General features: G+C 30.4%; 1 pseudogene; it reads left to right on the forward strand.

The window, feature by feature from the left end:
* The first annotated feature begins 7,636 nt into the window (after positions 1-7,636).
* LOC129285502 (G-type lectin S-receptor-like serine/threonine-protein kinase At4g27290) overlaps positions 7,637-19,938 on the forward strand; it is a 39,016-nt pseudogene continuing 26,714 nt past the window's right edge.

Genomic DNA, 19,938 nt, shown 5'->3' on the forward strand with positions numbered 1-19,938 from the left:
GGGTCATTAAACATCATAATATCAAGGGTCATTAAACATCATAATATCAAGGTTCACATTATAAGCCCAACGAGCAAGCCATTTCGGGCATTGATTTTTTTTATAATTTATAAACATGTGATTGAAGTCAATCGTCTTGTCTTTCACAGCCAAGTACCAGAGCTTCTCTATAGCTTTCAGCTAGCAAATGGTTCGAGATGAAGTCATGCTAAAAGATATTGACTTTGATAAATATGTTCCTTCGATGGATATTAAGACCATCAAGTATTCCTAAAAGCTAAGCAACAGTAAAAAGACAAGCAACATTAAAAAATAATAATCAAGTATTTGAAAAAGCCTTTTATCCAATTACCCAAAAAAATTTGTTAGTAGTGGCAAATTTTAACCAAATATAAATATTAAAATTTTATAAAAATATAATTCTAAATATTTATTAAATTAATATAAAAATAACATTTACTAAAATTAATTATTAAAGAATTAGTATATTTTTATAATCAATATAATAGAAAAATATATTTTTAGATATATGTGTTTCATGTTTTTAAAAAATAAATAGGTACAAAAATTCATTTTTTTTGGGCTGGGGGAAAAATGAAATTTTTTATAGGGGACAAGTAAAATTTTCAAGGGTAGTTATGTGTAATTCTATTTATGTAAATCAAATTTATAAGTAATATTTACTTTTTTGTGCCCCTAATATTATAGTGTTACGAGTCCCACATCGAAGAGCCTCACAAGCAGTGTAAAGTTTATAAGTTTAAAGGGCTCTTCCTCCTAATAGACTAATCTTTTGGAATGAGCTCTCTCTTTGAGTTTGTACTTGTCACATTGGTGCTTTTATTGAGAGGTTGGTGTCACAAAAAAGGTTATCCACTAAGGGTCCTGACCAACAGGAGGCCAAGTGAAGTGCTGTGGAGTAGAGCCGCTAAAGACATCAATTTTTGACAAAATGTTATTGTTATGAGTCCCACATCGAGGAGTCTCACAAATGGTGTGAGATTTATAAGTTCAAGAGGCCCTTCCTCTTAATTGCTAGTTTGTTGGGTGGTGGTACCACTCCTTTTGGGTTTGTGGTCTCAAAAAGGGCCTCCCACGAAGGGTTCCGATTGACCACAGTCAAATGAAGTGCTGTGGAGTAGGAGCCGCTGGAATTATAAGGTTGGAGGCACTTCTACCAAGCTAGTCTTTTGGGACCAACCTATTAGGAGAGAAAGCCTCGTGAACTTATAAACCCTACACCATTTGTAAGGCTCTCCAATGTGGAACTCATGATAATACCACTCGATCAAGAGCTGATGTACCCTACGACTCCACTCCACGACACAGCACTTAACCTCCTACCAGGCAGAACCCTCTATGCGTAGCCCTTTCCGTGACACAAGCTTCTCAATGAAAACACAATGTGATGAACACAAGCTCAAAAAAAGAGCTTATCCTAAAAAATTAGCCTACTAGGAGTGCCCCCCAAACCTATAATTCCAGCGACTCCAGCTTCACAGCACTTCACTTGACCGCGACTTATTAGAACCCTCCGTGGGAGGTCCTTTTCAAGACTACAAGTCCAAAGGGAGTGGTAGCAACACCCAATAGACTAGCTTATTAGGAGGGAGGGTCTCTTAAACTCATAAACCTCACATCATTTGTGAAACTGTGAAACTCTTTAATGTGGAATTCATGACATATAGACATGACTCTATTATTTGTCATTACATATGAGACTTTTATTAACATCGATCGAGCGATTAAATGTGATTAATTGATTTAATCGTGGATCAAAAGTCAAAGAAGATAATAAAAATAAATAAATCATTCTATCTCCCTTAAAAATGAAATATCAAAAATAAAATATTAAAGTAGTTGTCAACGAATTGGTTAATTGAATCTAATATTTCTAAACTAGTAATAGTAACATCTTAACTTCACTTTGAAAAAATTACTACTATAAATTAATTAGTCTCAGAATGTTACGTCATTTATACGATGGAAGATGAGGTATATTTAATTGTTTATTCTATTTTTATTTGTGTTATAAAACTTAAAAATATGTAATAATTTCTCATTCTTGTTTAGCAAGTCATATTTTTAAGCCAATTATAACTTTAAGACATAAAAAATAAAATAATTTTGTAGATTAATATACATATGAGCAAATGAGTTCTAATCAAAAGTGGAGACAAGGGAAAGAGCAGCCACAACCCCTTAATTTTTTATTTTTTTCATAGTAAAATATAAGGTTTATATATTTTTAGCTCTCTAAGTTGATATATTATAGAAATATGAAGAAATTAAATAAAATTTTTATTTCAATTTTATATGTAGTCTTTTAAATATATATAATGTAACTGTTTCAGTACCTTAAAAATATAATTGTCATCAGATCTACTCATTTCATTTTTATTTGCTAGAAAAAGTGTCACTTTTGATGAGAAACAATGATAAGCAAAATCACATATTTTAATAATTATTTATTATAAATTTTTTAAACTACTCCTCATAATTCACACATTAACAAGAAATAATTAATGCAAATTTGTGTTAATTAATGCATGGTATTTTAGTTTAATTTTTTTATTTTTAGACAAAATTATTATAGTTAACCAATTTTTTAAGACTGTGTAATATAATTTTTCTCTTATATATATATATAAACAAAAGGAGTAATTATTTTCAACAAAATAATGTATTATGCTAAAAATGTGCCTTTATTTTCCCATGAGCAAGAAATTATTATGCCACTTGCTTTCTAATTAACTAACATGCATTAATATAGAATACATGTACCTATGTTATTGAATGGTTGTACTTATCTTTTATTTTAATATTACAACAGTTAGCTCATCATGACAAGACTGAGAGAAACAACTTGAGGCTTAAGATAATCATTCTAACTTGTAGGCCTAATTTATTTTAAGTATTATGTATATAATTTGTTATGACGCTGCTAATTAAGAGATTTCATATTTTACTTACTTGCACTATATGATTATTAAGCTGAGTTATGAATGATGTAATTGAGGCTCCCCTTTCTATTTTTGTTATTAAGGGATTAAGCATTAAGAATGTGAAAGATATATTATTTGTATATTGTAGGGTGTTGCATAGGTATCCTGGGATCCATTGAATGTGCTCTAGGATCAAGTTTAAACTTCTGACAATTGGATTGCAATTTGAACACCTAAGTTGGGTTTTAATTGAAAAAGGAGTAATTTTGAAAATTGATGTCTAACTTTTGATTGAGGATAAATTTGATTGTGAAACAACTGCCATTAGTTAGAGTTAAAAGAAAACTTTTTATAAATACCCAAATCATCTCAATCAGACATCAAATGGAGAAATGAGACATGTTTGAAATTCGCCCTTATTGTTAACAAATAAAAGTAACAAATGCTATTATTTTGTGCAATGCATTACATCGTATGGCACTTGCACTGCAATACATGAAATAAAAAGGAATGTACCACGACGCACATATCAGATGTTGTGGCACACCTCTATTTTCCTATACTATGACTATGTTTGGTTTAAATCTTAACTGAGGTTTAAGTGGCCTAAACCTTAGTTGAGATTGTTGAAAGCTCATTATAAGTTAAAAATTTTGTTTGGATAAAAAAAAGTTGAAAAGAGCTTTTGAGGGGAAAAGCTCGTTTTGGTTAAAGCTAATTCAAGGAGCTTCTCTTCTCAACACGCATCAGTGAATATAGATGGTAATGCATCTTTAGCTTCTTGTCAAATTTCTCTTTTCAAGTGGTAAAGGGTGTGGTAGATGTATTATTATGATACTTAATCATCCATGACCCCTGGAAACAAATGACACATTGTTTTCTTGCATGCAAAAGATATTTTGCTTTGTGGCAAATTTTACAAATTTTTTTGAACTTTTATGGGAAAATATATCTACCAATTTATTAATTTATTTTCATTTTTATAATTAATATTTTATTATTTATCAATCTAGTTTAGCTTTTTAGAATTTAACATTTTATTATCTATCAATTTATTTTAACTATTTTGTAATTTAATATTTGTAATTTATTATTTATTCAATATTTTAACAATTTATAAACAATACTTAATTATATATAGAGTTTTTTTTATTAAAAATTGTAATTTAAGGGTCAATGTTTTTTTTCCCAAGAATATCAAATCACGAAAAAAATTTCTACAGTAAAATATAATAAAACTACATAAAAATAGATTATAATAAGAAATCAAAGATCCTTTTTTCCTGATATAGATTTGAATTTTATCTAATTGAAATTCATTCAAGCCAACCAATCACATGTAAAATTGTAATTTTAATTTACTTTTTAAAAAAAATTGTAATTTTAAGTTTAATATTTTCCTTAAAAATATGAAATTGGTCACAAAAATATATACAAGAAAATTCATATCCATTTTTATCCTTATACATTTCAATTGGCTTTTGAATCAAATCATTCAAATAAGTTTTAATTTGTTCAACTCACTTCTAAAAAAAATATATCCAAACATAAATCATGTTACAATCACATACTTTTATTCTAACCTCAATTTGCTAACTTTAGTTAGAAATTTTTTTTAATCCAAACACACATTATGTTGCGGTTTTCAACCATGATGCAGATGCTTTGATCCTTTTTCAAATACCATACTTTTGCATACACTTATCCACTTTAATTTTTGACTTATGACATTTTGAATTTCAAAAACTTGGGAGTCTATTTTGTGATTTTACAAATTTGATAATCCCATTAAAATAATTCCCTAATTACTTTGAACTTTTAGAGTTATTTATAAAATAGTAAGGAAAACTTTACAAACACGGTGACCTCATTTTTCAGTGAGTTCTTGCCCATGCCATCTAGACTAGAGATAGTCACTCTTGTCATTCCCCAAATCAGATCTTCAAGTCAAAGGGCCACACCGTCAATTCTGTTGCGAACCGACCCATTCGAGGGAAGGCTTGCAATCCAACCCATTCAATATAATCGTTTAAGGAGCTTCCATGGATCTTCATGGACAACAATGGTTTTCTTAGTCTCAAGTTCCAGATCTGCCTGATGATGGATGCTGATTTCAACCTGCATGCATTTTTGAGCAGTTCGGGATATAAAGACGTAGACGCAAGTTTCAGGTTTTTTTTGGGGGGGTTTGATTTCAATGAAATAATTTTCTGAGTTTTTTTGGATTTCGCGATGAAACATACAATAATTTTTTGGGTTGTCTGGTTGCCAACGATGGTGTCACCAAACCTCTATAGTTTTATAGGAAGCTTAAGCTGCTTCTTTGGAGCATTTGAATCCCTTTATTTCATCTTTCTTTGAAAAAAAAAAAAAAAACGCAGCCCATAGGCACATGTGAATGTGATGAATTGAAGTTTTTTGGTTGAGTCTGTGTGCATCAATATGAATATGTGATTGTTTTTTTTTTAATATAGGATTAATTAGTAAATATGACTTTGAATTCTTGTTTGAAAATCGCCTTGAACCCTAAACCCTAAACTCTTAAATTATGTAAAATAAACACTAAACTTTTAAATTTATAACAAAATAAACTTTAACCATTAACCTTTTTAATGTCGTTACTGTTCACGCGGATACTGTAATAGTTGGGGTTAAATTCGTAGGAAAATAAAGCGTAAACAATACCTATGTGAATAGTAATAGTATTAAAAAGTTAACGATCATGATTTATTTTGTTATAAATTTAAAAACTTAATGTTTATTTTGCATATTATAAAAAATCAGGGTTTAAGGTGATTTTTAAGTAATAATTTAAGGTTCTATTTACTTATTAATTCTTTAATATATAAAGCCAAATAAGGAAATTACAGGATAATTAAAAGTTATTAAAAACAATAAAAAGAAAAAGACCCTCCTAGCCAATTAATACACCTTAACTTTGACCCAAAAAAAAAAAAAAAACCTTAACATGTGTTGTCTGCCAGCCAGGAGTATTTTGAACTTGATCAGAGGGTTTTGCATAAAAGTTGACTTTCAGGAAAGTGGCGAGTAGATTCAAAATGTTAGTTGTAACCACACAACCTTAGCTGTCCATCCCAATAGACCCAATAATGGTGAGTTCTAGTCTGCCACAAAAGTATGTGATTGTTTATGAGAGGAAACATGTGACTTCCTCCGGATTGAACATGTTCAGCTCTCCTCCTTCCATCGAAGATGAAGAACGGGAATAATTTGTGGGACCCCTTTTTTTTTTTTTTAGTTGGGATGTTTTTATTGATTAGGTCATGATGATGTGCTTCCTACTGCCCCAGCTTATATTTTTTTTTTAAAAGAAAAGAAGCATGCCACATAATTAAAAATCACCACTCAGATCAAATTTCTGGACCCCACTTACAATACTTAACGTCCTCAGTTTTATTTGGGTAATTCAGTTTTGAGAGTTTGAGGATCAGAATAGGCCAAAACAAAGTAATAAGACATTGGATGTTTTGAGGATTATAGTTCAATGATAAAAATAAATTTTAATTTTAAAATGAATTATGATAGTGTTTGGATGTATGAATTTAAATTTAGATTTAAAATTTAAAATTTTATATTTAAAATATCACATTTATAATTTATATATTTAAAATTTTATATTTGGATAGTTTAAAATATTTTAAATGAAGAAAAGAAATAAGTAAAAATTTGGAAATGAAAAATTGAGATTGATGAATTTATCTCTCTTTTTCAAATAACAAGATATGACTATGAGAGATGAGAAAAAATATAAAAGTGATAAATGAATTCATATTGAAATCTTAAAGAGAACAAAAGATTTAAAATGACTAAAATTTAACATGATTAAGATGTAAAGTACATTTAAAATTAAAAAAATATTATAATAAAAAATAGATTTCACAAATTTTTGTATATTCAAATTTAAATTCAAATTTTCATCAATCTAAACCCACCATAGCATTTTATATTGTCAAAAAAATTAACATTGTTATGAACGATCACTTCTTCCGTCTTAAATTATAAAATATTTTTGTGAGGATTTTAATGTCTTAAAATATAAGATATTTTGATAAAAAATAATATTATTAATAATAATTTTTTAATATTATCTTTCTATTATATTATTTCTTTTTAATATTTTTTCATGAAGTATTAAATAAAAAACAGTTTTATAAGCTTATATTTATATTTTAAAAAATAAAATTATAAAAATATATTTAATAAGTTTTATTGATATATATAATTTTATTTAAAAAATCTTGCAGTTTTATTTTTAAAAATTAGAGTTTTAAATTTCAACATTTAACTATTCAGTATTCACATCTGATTTCAAAGTTCGTCCATAAAGGCATAAAAGATTTATTTTGCTTTGTATTTAGGTTTTTTCCTTGGTTATTTTATGATGATCTAGTTTCATGAATTTTTCCTGAACATTTGCTTATTTTAACTTTTGACTTAATATCAAAAAAACAAAAAACAAAAAAAAAAAAACAAAACAAAAGCATTCACAACCGATATTTTGGCGGTGCAAAATGCAATTACAGATGCGGCGCCGAACTGCTATGGCACCCTGCCTTCTGCCGCCGCTATGATCGATGCTTTCCGGTGACGGTGAGGTCAGTTTTTTTTTTCAAGTTTGGATGGCTGTTCTTCTTTGAACTGGTAACTCTTTTACTAATTTCTAAAGTCAAATTCAAATATTTAATTGAGGGACCATGACAAGAGATGGAAATCAGAGCACTTCACCAATAAATTGTCGCTAATCTACAACAATTTTTTTAATACTTGAAAGATGGGAAGAAGAAACTTCAACTTGACTTCGCTGAATGAAAGAAATGGCAAATGACTTTCCTGACCCCTTCCTATTCCTCTTTAAAAAGTCTCAACTATCATTAACTTACGATGCATTCAAAGAAGTTTCTGGAAGCAACACTCATATCTCCCTTGCTGACTTCTTCGTTGTTATATTCAATCAAAACCATGAAAATGACCCATCTGTCATTCACTTATGATGCATTCAAAGAGTCTCGCCTTAGCTTGGAAAACAGTCATTCACAGAAGTTTAGAGTTGTTTTTATTTGAGCCCCTCTCTTTCTTCACTTGCCTGTTTACAGGAATAATAATATCTTCAACAAGTTTTGCTTTTATTTGAACTCTTTTTCGCCCTTCGTTTTCTTTTCCTGTTTCTTGGTTGCATCGGATGATATAAAACATAGGCACTGCTTTGTGGCCTTGATATTCACTAGTATGTGGGAGAAAGAAGGGGGTACATATGCATAATCTTCTTCTCTTCGGTTTTAGCCTTACTTGTCTATTTGTCCTTCATAAAACTTCATCTGCATCAGATACCTTAGCTCCAAAACAATCTATTATAGATGGCCAAGAGCTTACTTCTGCTGGACAAATTTTTGTTCTTGGATTCTTCAGCCCTGGAAACTCCAAAAGTCGATATGTAGGGATATGGTATAAAAGTATTACGCCCCAAACTGTAGCTTGGGTTGCGAACAGAGAGAAGCCACTGAATGACTCAAGTGGGAAAATCACTTTAGGTGCTGATGGGAATCTTGTTCTCTTGGATGGAAAAGAGAACCTTATCTGGTCTTCAAGTTCCTCAAGACCAATTCAAGATCCAATTGCAAAGCTGCTAGATTCTGGGAATTTTGTTTTGATTAATGGAAAAGGTGATTCTGGAAGTTATATGTGGCAAAGCTTTGATCACCCTACTGATACTTTGTTACCAGGCATGAGGCTTGGTTGGGATAAGAATTCAGGCCTTAACAGATACTTGACTTCTTGGAAGCGTGAAAATGACCCATCTGGAGGAAACTTGACCTACATCTTTGATCATATTGAATTTCCTGAAATAGTTCTTCGTGAGGAATCCTTTATCAAGTATCGGAGTGGAATTTGGAATGGTGTTGGATTAAATGGAGACATTTGGGCATCATTTACAGCCTTCAAGCCAGAACTTTCAGTAAGTGACAATGAGGTAGTATATTGGAATGACCCAGGAGATAGACTTACAAGGCTTGTGATGAGATATGATGGGCTAGTAATAAGATATATATGGGACACCCAATCTCGAAAGTGGATTAATATCTACGAGGCAAGAAGAGACTCTTGTGATAATTATGGAGTTTGTGGGGCAAATGGTATCTGCAATACCGATAGGGTCCCTGTTTTCTGTAATTGCTTGATTGGCTTCGAACCTAAGTCTCGAGAAGAGTGGAATGCATTTAATTGGTCTGGAGGTTGCACTAGGAGAACACCATTAAACTGCACCCAGGGTGACAAGTTTGAAATGTTAAGCTGGGTGAAATTGCCAATGTTGCTGCAATATTGGACTCAAGATAATATGAGTCTTGAAGAATGTAAGATGAAGTGCTTGGAGAACTGTTCTTGTACAGCTTATGCAAACTCTGCTCTCAATGGAGGGCCTCATGGCTGCTTGATTTGGTTTGGCAACTTGGTTGACATGAAGGTTCTCCAAACTAGAGTAGGTCCACAACAGGAGCTCTATGTGAGGTTAGCCGCATCAGAAGTAGGTATGTACTGATTCTACTGCTGTCTTAGTACAGTAGAAATTGCTGCTTTTACAATGTCTGTTCTAGTATAGAGGCAGAGAATTGGAATCTCAGCTTCTTCTCAGTCTTGTTCACAAACTTCAGCCTAGGCTTGTAATTATCATGTATTAAACTGTTGCAGTGACATGTTTGCTATTAGTTCAAGTTACATTTTCATAGCCAACCATTTGACATGGGCAGCATTGATCCGGACAATGTGCTCATCCACTTATACTTCAGTGTACTTTATTATTGATATTCTTTTACACACACACACACGTTTTTAAAGATGCGTTCATGATAAGAATCATTGCCATCTTCATTTGTTTCATCAATGTGAAGGGTCCGCTTCTACTGCTAGTAAAAGGAAAGTAGTAGTGGTGGCTACATCGGTGTCGTTTTCACTCCTTGTGTTGTGTTTCGTGGTGTACCTTGCCAAGAAGTTTAAAGAGAAGAAGATGCAGAAGATCACTAACGCCAATTTGGGTAAGATTCTTTGAATTGCTTTTGGATACTTCTCTTATCAACCTAGACTGTGCCATCCAATAGCTACTTCATATTTCTCTTAAATCTGAATAGGGGATGTGGTTTTCTGCAAATGAAAAAAAAAAAAAAGGGCACTATATGATTGTTTCAGAGATTAAGGCAAAGAGCAGATGATTGACATAGTTCAGTGATGTTTCTCATTATTCCTTCTGTCTTTTTAAAGAATAAGAACATGATTTCACTATTAGGATAACTACTTTACAGATGATAATATATTTATAAAAAAAAAATTCAAAATTGTGTAATGCTAATTAGATCCCTTTTTTGGCCATTTGGCAAATCTGTAATGCTGTTAATGTCAAACAGTCATGGAATTTTAAAAAGGTTTGTCAAGGCAAATCATGAAATGTTCGAACATTGTAAGCAATTATGGTAGGCTTACTGGGAATTGCTTCTCCAAATTGTAGGGCACAGAAACCATATTGAAGAACATGCATTACCTCTTTTTGATATGCTTACTATTCTAGCTGCAACCAACAATTTTTCCTCGGATAATCAGATTGGAGAAGGTGGTTTTGGGCCTGTTTACAAGGTGATTCCCTTAAAAATGCACTAATTATTCTTTTCTTAACGTTGTAAATTTTACTTATGTACATTAAAATTCAGGGCAAGATGTCAGATGGACAAGAAATAGCTGTGAAAAGGCTATCAAAAACCTCAAAACAAGGGGTCCAAGAGTTTATGAATGAAGTTGGATTGGTTGCCAAATTCCAACACCGAAATCTTGTCAGGGTTTTGGGTGGATGTATTCAAGGAGAAGAAAGAATGTTAGTCTATGAATACATGCCTAATAGAAGTTTGGACCTTTTTATTTTTGGTAAGACCACCTCTGCAAAATTATAATTAGTCATAACAACATATAAAATTCATTATGGGGATAGCTTCCTAATTGAATACATTCCTAGTAGAAGTTTCAACATATGTTCACTTTTAATTTTAGTAACTTTCTTTGTAACAGCTAATTAAGCTTTGTCTAATTTTTCTTAGACCCAAGACAAGGAAATCTTTTGAATTGGAGGAAGAGGTATGAAATCATTATGGGGATTGCTCGAGGACTGTTGTATCTTCATCAAGACTCTAGATTAACCATCATTCATAGGGACTTGAAAACAAGTAACATTCTATTAGACAATGACTTGCTTCTCAAAATTTCTGATTTTGGTTTAGCTCATGCCTTTGAAGGAGATCATTCAGCAGTAAAAGCAAAAAGAATTGTTGGGACATAGTAAGTTATATGATGTGTTAATAAAAGTTTTTCCAATCTAGAGGCTAATAAAATGTCTTAGTTGTAAAATGGAAAAACTAATGTTGTGCTGTGTTTGATAATGTGCAGTGGTTATATGTCACCTGAATATGCACTACATGGACTATTTTCTCCCAAATCTGATGTATTTAGCTTTGGGGTTATAGTGTTAGAGATATTGAGTGGCATAAAAAATAATCGCTATAGAAGTCCAGATCACTACCATAATCTTTTGGGGCAGGTAACCTTATTTAGCTACATGCGATGCAATATCTAAGATTAAGCCTTTCCTTTGATTGATTTTCTTGGGAGTCAGTACTTACATTTTGTTTCTCAAGTGTTCTCCCTCAAATTTTCTATGGTATTATCTTTGAATGTTTGTCTTTAACTTAGCTGCACATCATTGTACCCTTAAAAAGAGCTTTTCCACGCATGATAATTCATTTGAAGAACTTAATAGAATTGCATCCAAGTATTCCCTTTTTTTTGTGATTTGTTCTCTATTACTAACTTCTTTTGCTGCATCTAGGCATGGGTACTGTGGAAAGAAGAACGACCCTTGGATTTTATGGATGTAAATTGTGACTTGACAGATATGTCAACTGAACTAATCAAATGCCTGCAAATTGGTCTCTTATGTGTGCAAAAGGTCCCTGAAGATAGACCAACTGTGTTGTCTGTGGTTTTCATGTTGTCCGATGAATGCATGACACTTGCTGACCCAAAATTGCCTGGTTTTTTCATGGAAGAATTTGGTGATTATAGTCAGGACCATTGCAGTGACAATGCTATGACTATTACACTTTTGGAAGCCCGGAATTAGGAACTTGCCAGGGTTTTATTCTTTAAAGTTTGTAGTCGTAATATACAGAAATGCAAGGCTCAATGTGCTTCAAATGTCTAAAACCATTCTCCTTTCTTCCTTTCCAGTTCCTATGTCAAGATGATCGGAGAAAAGATTGGACAGGTTGTTTGAATCTCAGGGAAGCTTCATTTTGATGAAAGTAAAACAGTCTTCTCATGAAAAATATAGCCAATTGAGGTTGGTTTAGTTGGTAAAAATTGGTTTTATATTTCACAAAGAAATTCAAATTTTGCTACCAATGTAAAAATCTTGTTATTAGTCACTCTATTTTCTTTTTTTGTCAGTATTAGGAGTAGGTTCCTCTGATAGTAAAAAATCTCTCGCTCGAAATACTGAAAGCAATGGGTTGATTGGTCCTTGTACATGTTGCAATTTATTTGAGAGGAATTTATCCATTGCTCTCAGTATCTTGAGGGAAATATTTTCTGCTGTTGGTGAAGCCTACTCCTATTTAAGGGAAAAAAAAAAAAGCTAGATGACAAGTATCAGACAATGGAAAATTTCCTTTTCCCTGTCAAGTTTTTGGGATTCAATCAACCTGAAAAACATAACAGAAAAGGTAATAAATTGGTCCCAAATACCCTCACAAGTATTAGACGATGGAAAATTTCTGCGATGAGGCTATACAATTGAATGCTCTTTAACTATCAAGCAAGCATCTAGCATTGTGAATAATCCTTGCTCTGTTTTCTTTCTTGATGATAATATTAATATGCTGTTCCCTCATGACTCTTTAAGTTTGTTTTGGATGGAGGAAAAAAATAGAGACAACAAAATTAGAAGTAGAAATTTCCAAAAATAATAAAAAAATTTATTATTTTGAGAAGTTTCACCTCTTGATTTTCCTTTCTTCCTAATGTTTTTCCCATCAAAATAAAGCGGCTTTGTTTCGATAGAAGAAAAATTAAGGAGGAAAAACTCTTATAACAGTAAAATTTACTATTTTTAAGAGTTTTTCTCTCTCCTTATTTTTTTTCTTATTCAAATTAAGGGTCAATGCAAATTTTAATAGTACACTTGGAGATTCAATTTAAATTACAGTTCTTAACTTTTCAAGTCGGTAAAATTGTTACTCATTTTTCGTTCCAACAACAATAATTTGCATATTCTGTTTCTCCCTCAAATAAAATAAAATATTACTCATCTTGATATGCCTGTGCATGCAAGTTGTTGATAAACACAACTTAGACATTCTTTTCCATTTTAAGTTTACTATCAAGTGAGAGAACTATAGATATTCTATAGACAAATTAAGATGTATTTTCTCCCTCATATACAATAGTTTAAACATTTAATTTTTTAAATCAATGTGTTGCATCAAATATAATATTAGAAAAAATTATGTATAGGTCCTGTGAAGTAGACTTATTAAGATACAATGACAAAGATGTCTCTCTCCCTCAATTAAATCTCATGCATGTTTGTTCATAATCACTCTAATCACCTTCACGATCACTCAGTCGCATTCTTGACGCTCTGTTTGCCTTTTTCTTCCTCACTAATTGAAGCTGAGGAAATTTTTAATGATCGACGATCTCTGTGTCTTGTTTATATAAGCAACTATTTCATCTTCACAATCGATTGTGACTAACGCTACTTGTCTTTCTTATATTTGCTTTGCATGCTAAATGCCCTATCTAAATCAACCGGTGAAATTTCATCTTTCAGTTTAAGTTTTCATTAATTAAGTTTTAGTTTTTATTATTCAATTTTCAGACCACTCTATGATCAAAGTCACTAGGTATATGGTAGTAGAAAGGAGATTTGACAGTTTAATTTGCAAAAAGGTTTGAATATCTGCTTTGCTAGGAACAATTTTTTTTTTGGTTAAAAAAAAGAGGGAGATTGAGTTCAATTATGGGGAAAAAGTTAAAGAGAACAAATTTTGTTTTAAGTGATCCTATGATTACTGAAAACACATTATCAATTTAAATATTGAATTTATAAAGTTACATTTGTAAAACAGTTGCAGTGATATTTGCGAATTAATGATAAGATAATTGTAAATAATTAGTGTTAAACTTTATTAGTTATTTATAATATATTTAAATATTAGATATGTGAATTGATAACTATAAAATATTGAAGTAATAGTTATAAATTGTTGATAAGGTAGTTGTATACAAGTAATAGTAAATTTGTAACACATAATTGATTTAATTATTAAATATGTGAAGTTACAGTTGTAAAAAGTTGAAATGATAGTTATAAATAATGAAATAGTTGAAAATTACTTATATGATGTAATGTATTTTTATATAGAGGCATTGTTGCCCTTGCACCCTAATTTCAAATTTCAATCAAATTTCAAAGGACATGGATGTAGTTTTTAAATTTTGTGAGATTTATTTATAAATAAATTTGCTTTAAGTGACTTTTACGTAATTTTTTTGTTTATACAAAAGTTTAGGTGAGTTAGATCTTATAAACTTATTAAGAGTAGGACATACTTACAGATAGCCTACTAGCAAGGTCCTCATTTGTAGCAGGACTTAATCCCATGATTTTGTGAGTTAAAAACCAAATTCTTACAAACTAGACCAATTTTTTTTTAGGTTATTTTTTTGAAAAAATTACGTGTAGGTCTCGTGGAGTAAAGTTATTTATAAATAAGTCTCACAATTTAAAAACCACAGCCAGACCTCTTGAGACTTGAATGTAATTTAAAATTAGAGTGCAGAGACAATAATGCCCTGTTAAAAATATATTATATCAATCAAATAATTTATAACTATTTTATTAATAATTTACTACCATCATTTCACTTTTCACAATAGTAATTTCACATATTTAATATTTAAACTAATTATACATTATTAAAAAGTTTAACACTAATTGTTTACAACTATTTTATCAGTTGTAAATAGTAACTTTTTACAACCATAACTTTATATGTCTAACAGTTAAACTGATCATGCATTACTAAAAAAGTTTAATATTAATTATTTACATCTACTTTATCACTAATTTACAACCATTACTTTAATTTTTTATAATTGTAACTTTACATATTTAATAATAAAAAATGTTAGCATGCTTGATATAAAAAGTTGAAGTTATAATTACAAAAAGTTAAAGTGATAGTTATAAATTATTGATAAAATAATTATAAATTATTTGATTGATTAAATATATTTTTAATAAGGGCATTATTATTTCTATATGATAGCTGTAAATTATTGATAAAGTAATTATAAATTATTTGATTGATTAAATATATTTTTAATAAGGACATTATTATTTCTATACTTTGATTTCAAATTACAATCAAGTCCCAAATGATTTGGTTGTAGTTTTTAAATTTTATGAGATTTATTTATAAATAAATCTATTTCACAAGACCTATACACAATCTTTTTTTTTTTTAACACCTTTTGAATTGTGAATAGGTGTCCAATACTAACTATATCAATGTTCATGCTAGCTGGGATTTGTTTGGATGAATATGAGAAAAAGGCAAAAAGAAAAAAAATTACCAAGCTTTGCAGCGAGTGGCTGTGTAAACCATTTAGGAGAAACTTAGAAACTGATAGCTGTTTAGAATTATTTATGCAAACAAATTCAATAGAATAGATGACATAAAAAGCAAAGGGAGAATGAACCTTTCAACGATTAGTTATTCTAATGACAACATCACCTTCTTGACTTGAAAGATGTTTTGGGTTTGAATCCAGTGTTGACATGTTTGTGTACATGGGTGTGTGAAAAAATGTACATGTGCATGTATGGGTGTGTATCTCCCCCTTTCTTATAGAGAAGGGCTAAGGTGGGAGGTAATGTTTTGAAAAATAAAATAAAATAAATAAAAAGCAAAGCTCTTAGTCAATAAATTATTCTTAGTTTGTGTAAACCGTATGAGTCATATCTGTGAAGATAAATGAATTTGATCTTGTCACAAAGAAAGAAAAATTGGATTCATTTCAATATTTTTTGCCTCCAAGAAAACTTTTGGGCTCTAATAGCACTCACACCTTCTTTAGGACCTTTATTTATTTTATTTAAATATCTACATGTATGCATGTATATGTATGCACATATTGATCATATCCTATCCATCATATTCTATAACGTTGTTTATGAATGGCAGATAAACATGACATATAAAAATGTTTAGAGTCCTCCTAGACTTATATGGCTTAAGAGCAAAATTACCCTTTAACCAATAAACATTAACATAGTTCATTATTAATTGTGCATATGGATAACTAATTGTGCATATGAATTTAAGCAAAATTACCCTTTTGTTGTTCTGTTTGTCTACTTGTCCTCTGGAGCCATTTATTTGGAATGAGAAGAAAATTGGAAGGAGAGAATCGTTTGAAAAAAAAAAAACAAAAAGACATTTTTCTTTTCTAGTAGAAAATTTTTCCTTTGGTTTTTTTCCTCTTTCTACAAGGCAATTAAGAAAAAAATAAGGGTGAAAAATATCTTTTTCCTCTTGTTTTCTCTTTTAACTTTCTCTCTTCCTATCTTCTTGTCATTCCAAACAAATTCGAAGTGATCATCTCATATGTAGCAAATAGCTTAGCTTCAAAATGTTCTGCTATATATAAGCAATAACTTTAGGTAACATTTGAATTAATAGATTCGAATTAATATTTTATATTTACAATCTCACATTTAAAAATTCATATATTTAAAATTTTTTATTTAAATAATGTAAAAAAAATAAAAATAAAAGAGAGACAAGCTAAGATTTGAAATAGAAACAGAAGATCATAAGTGACGAGTTTACCTCTTTTCTTCAATTGGTAAGAGATGGGAATGAGAAATTAGAGGATTACTGAGAATAATAGGGATACCGATAGTGAAAATATAAAGAAAATGAGAAGGTTGGAATAGCTGGAATTTCAAATAATTAAAATCTAAAGATAATTTAAAATTACAAAGCAAGCTGTAAAAACTTTTATGTATCCAAATAGAAGATTTGATTCAAATTTAAATTTAAATCTAAATCTTTATGCACTCAAACATATCATTAGTTCAGTTTTACATATTTTTTTCTCTCCAGAATTTGTTAGCCAATCCGTTTTAGGACCCCAAAATGGACGTTTTCCAAATTCAACAACAAACTAAAATATATGCCAAGCATGCTGTAAATGACTCAAACTAGGATGTCACTATTGGCCATGATGGGAACATTGAACTTTTAGTTGGTGAAGAGAACATTAGTCAGTGATAAAGTTTAATGGCATCGCATTATTCATGTAGTTGATCTCATTTAATGGAATTAGACATATTATTATTGTTGTTGTTTTCGAGAAATATAATGATTCCGTAATTAATCCAATAGAGAATATTTGGGCCAAGAAAAAGATACTTCATTGTGTAATGATTTTAAAAGAAGAATCTTCCCCTTTCTTTTTTTATTTGACCCCAAATCCTCACAATTATGATTTTATCAAATTAAATGCTTTGATTTGAATTTAAAATAATTAATAAAAGTCAAATAAAAATTATTTGATATGATTGGGCTATTGATAAAAAAAAAAGATCTTAGTTGAGTCCCTATGAAACGGATACCAAGGAAGGAAAAGGGGTCGGACAAAATAAAATGGGAAGAAAACTTTCAGGAAAGAAGGAAGGGGACAAGACATAAGTGCTACTAATCAAGGTGAGTTTTTGGGCATATCTTACTTGTCCTTCTTCATGTTTGACAGGTTATTGCTTTTTCGAAATTTGGTCCCGAATGTTTTTGAATATTCATTCTACTGTCAGACCTTTTGTTTTTTGACTTGAAGGATATTTTTTATAATAATTGGAACGAAACGCAACAATGCAAAGCAATGAAGCTTAGTTCAAAACAGCAATACAGGAAAATAACAACAAAAGCAAAAATACAATCAAAACAACGAAAAACTTAGTCCATAGAGGGCCATTAGCCAATGCCTCCTCGCTTCCATGAGTCCCTAATAGATGACTTTAAAAGTTGAGTTTGATTAAGCAACATCACGAGCTAAAATGGGCCAAAGGTCTTTAATGTGTCCTTCTCTAATGCCCAATGTCCTAATGTCTCAATTTTATATTTCATTTTTCTTTAAATCATTGGCTTCTACATAAAATAAAAGACATTTGGATATCTTGATGTTCTAAAATGATGAAGATTTGTATTTTTTATAATTTTTTAAAGAAAAATATCACAAATACACCCTTTTATTTTTGAAAAATCATAAAAAATAAAAATTTTCATCATTTTGGGTCATCAAAATATTCAAATGTCTCTTATTTTATGTAGAAGCCAATGATCTAAAAAAATGAAAAACAAAATTGAGATGTTGGAACACTATAAAGATCATTAGAGAAGGGCACATTAGAAGCCCTTAACTTAGCTAAAATGACATTAAGAGAAAGTGTTGGTGATTCCACCCACCCCGCAGGACACACCTTCTTGCGAATAGAAATTGCGATTTGATCAGCAGCAAAATTACCTTCCCTTCCAGTAAAAGGGAAAGAGAGACCAACGCGTGATGCAGCCAAATCCAAGACATCTTGGAGGATATAGTATAGAAGCAGAATTGAGGAACTTAATTCTAGAGCTGTTATAGTTGAAACCGATAATGCTGATTCTACTGTGAGACTTGTTGTACATCTTTATTTATTTATTTTTTGGTTAAATCCTATGAATAATCGTGATGCCTATACTAATTTAGTTGCTTTACCCACACATCATACATGGCATTCATAGCATCCAAATCGCGCCTGATACATTCCAATATTGCTAATGACGAGTCTCATTGCTATAACTTTTGAGCGTTAAGGCAAATTATATTTATTTAACATTAGATATTCTTGTCAAGTTCAATCCATGGATTCATCTTAAGAATAGAATTTAAATATTCAATATCGGTGTTTATGTTTGTGACAAGTTTTGATGATCTGAATCCATTGCCATACATTACACCGTCCTATTAGTCAAGATGTTTAAATATGAATATTGGGAGCTAGTATGTTCTCATGATTGTCCCTGTTTTGTTCCTTTCTAAAAAAAAAAATTCAATGGTTTATTAAATCGTTTGATTCATCAATAAAAAGGTAAATGGTTTTCCATGAGTTCTTATGAATTGTAATCTTAATGATCTTTTATAAGTGATATCAAATTATTGTGGATATTTCGACGCATTATTAGTGATACTAAATCACTGCAATTGTCAAATAAAAAAATTCTTTTAAAAGTAATAAAATCTATTAGCACATTTTAGGATATGTCATGAGTGATACTAAATCATCATGAATTCCTAAAAATATTAAACGAGATACCATGAATGATACTAAGTCATTGTAGTTATTAAAATTTGTATCAAAATTTCATAATTAAATTATTCTATAGAAAAATTCACAATCAAAATTCCTTTAAGGTTTGTCACAAGTGATATTAAATCACCGTATGCACTTAAAGTATGAATCAGTGGACTATGAGTGGTACTAAATTACCATATGTTTCAACACTGGTTAATTTTCCCTCTTGTGAATTATTAAAAAAATAATAAAAATAATAAAATTTGTAGCACATTTTAGGTCATGTCATGAGTGATATTAAGTTATCGTGGATTCTTTAAATTATCAAATAAGATACTGTGAATAATACTAAGTTATCAAAGATATCAAGTTTTGCATTAAAATTTCATAGTTAAAGTATTCACTTTGACAATTCCTTTAGGGTTTGCCATGAGTGTACTAAATTTAGGGTTTGCCATAAGTGTACTCAGAGTGTAAACTAGTAGACTGCGAGAAGTGCTAAATCACCACAAGTTCTAGCATTGGTATTTTCTTCTTCCC

This window comes from Prosopis cineraria, unplaced genomic scaffold, assembly GCF_029017545.1.
Source record: "Prosopis cineraria cultivar Desert tree isolate PC_DT_omini unplaced genomic scaffold, ASM2901754v1 PC11, whole genome shotgun sequence".
In the NCBI taxonomy this organism is placed as follows: domain Eukaryota; kingdom Viridiplantae; phylum Streptophyta; class Magnoliopsida; order Fabales; family Fabaceae; genus Prosopis; species Prosopis cineraria.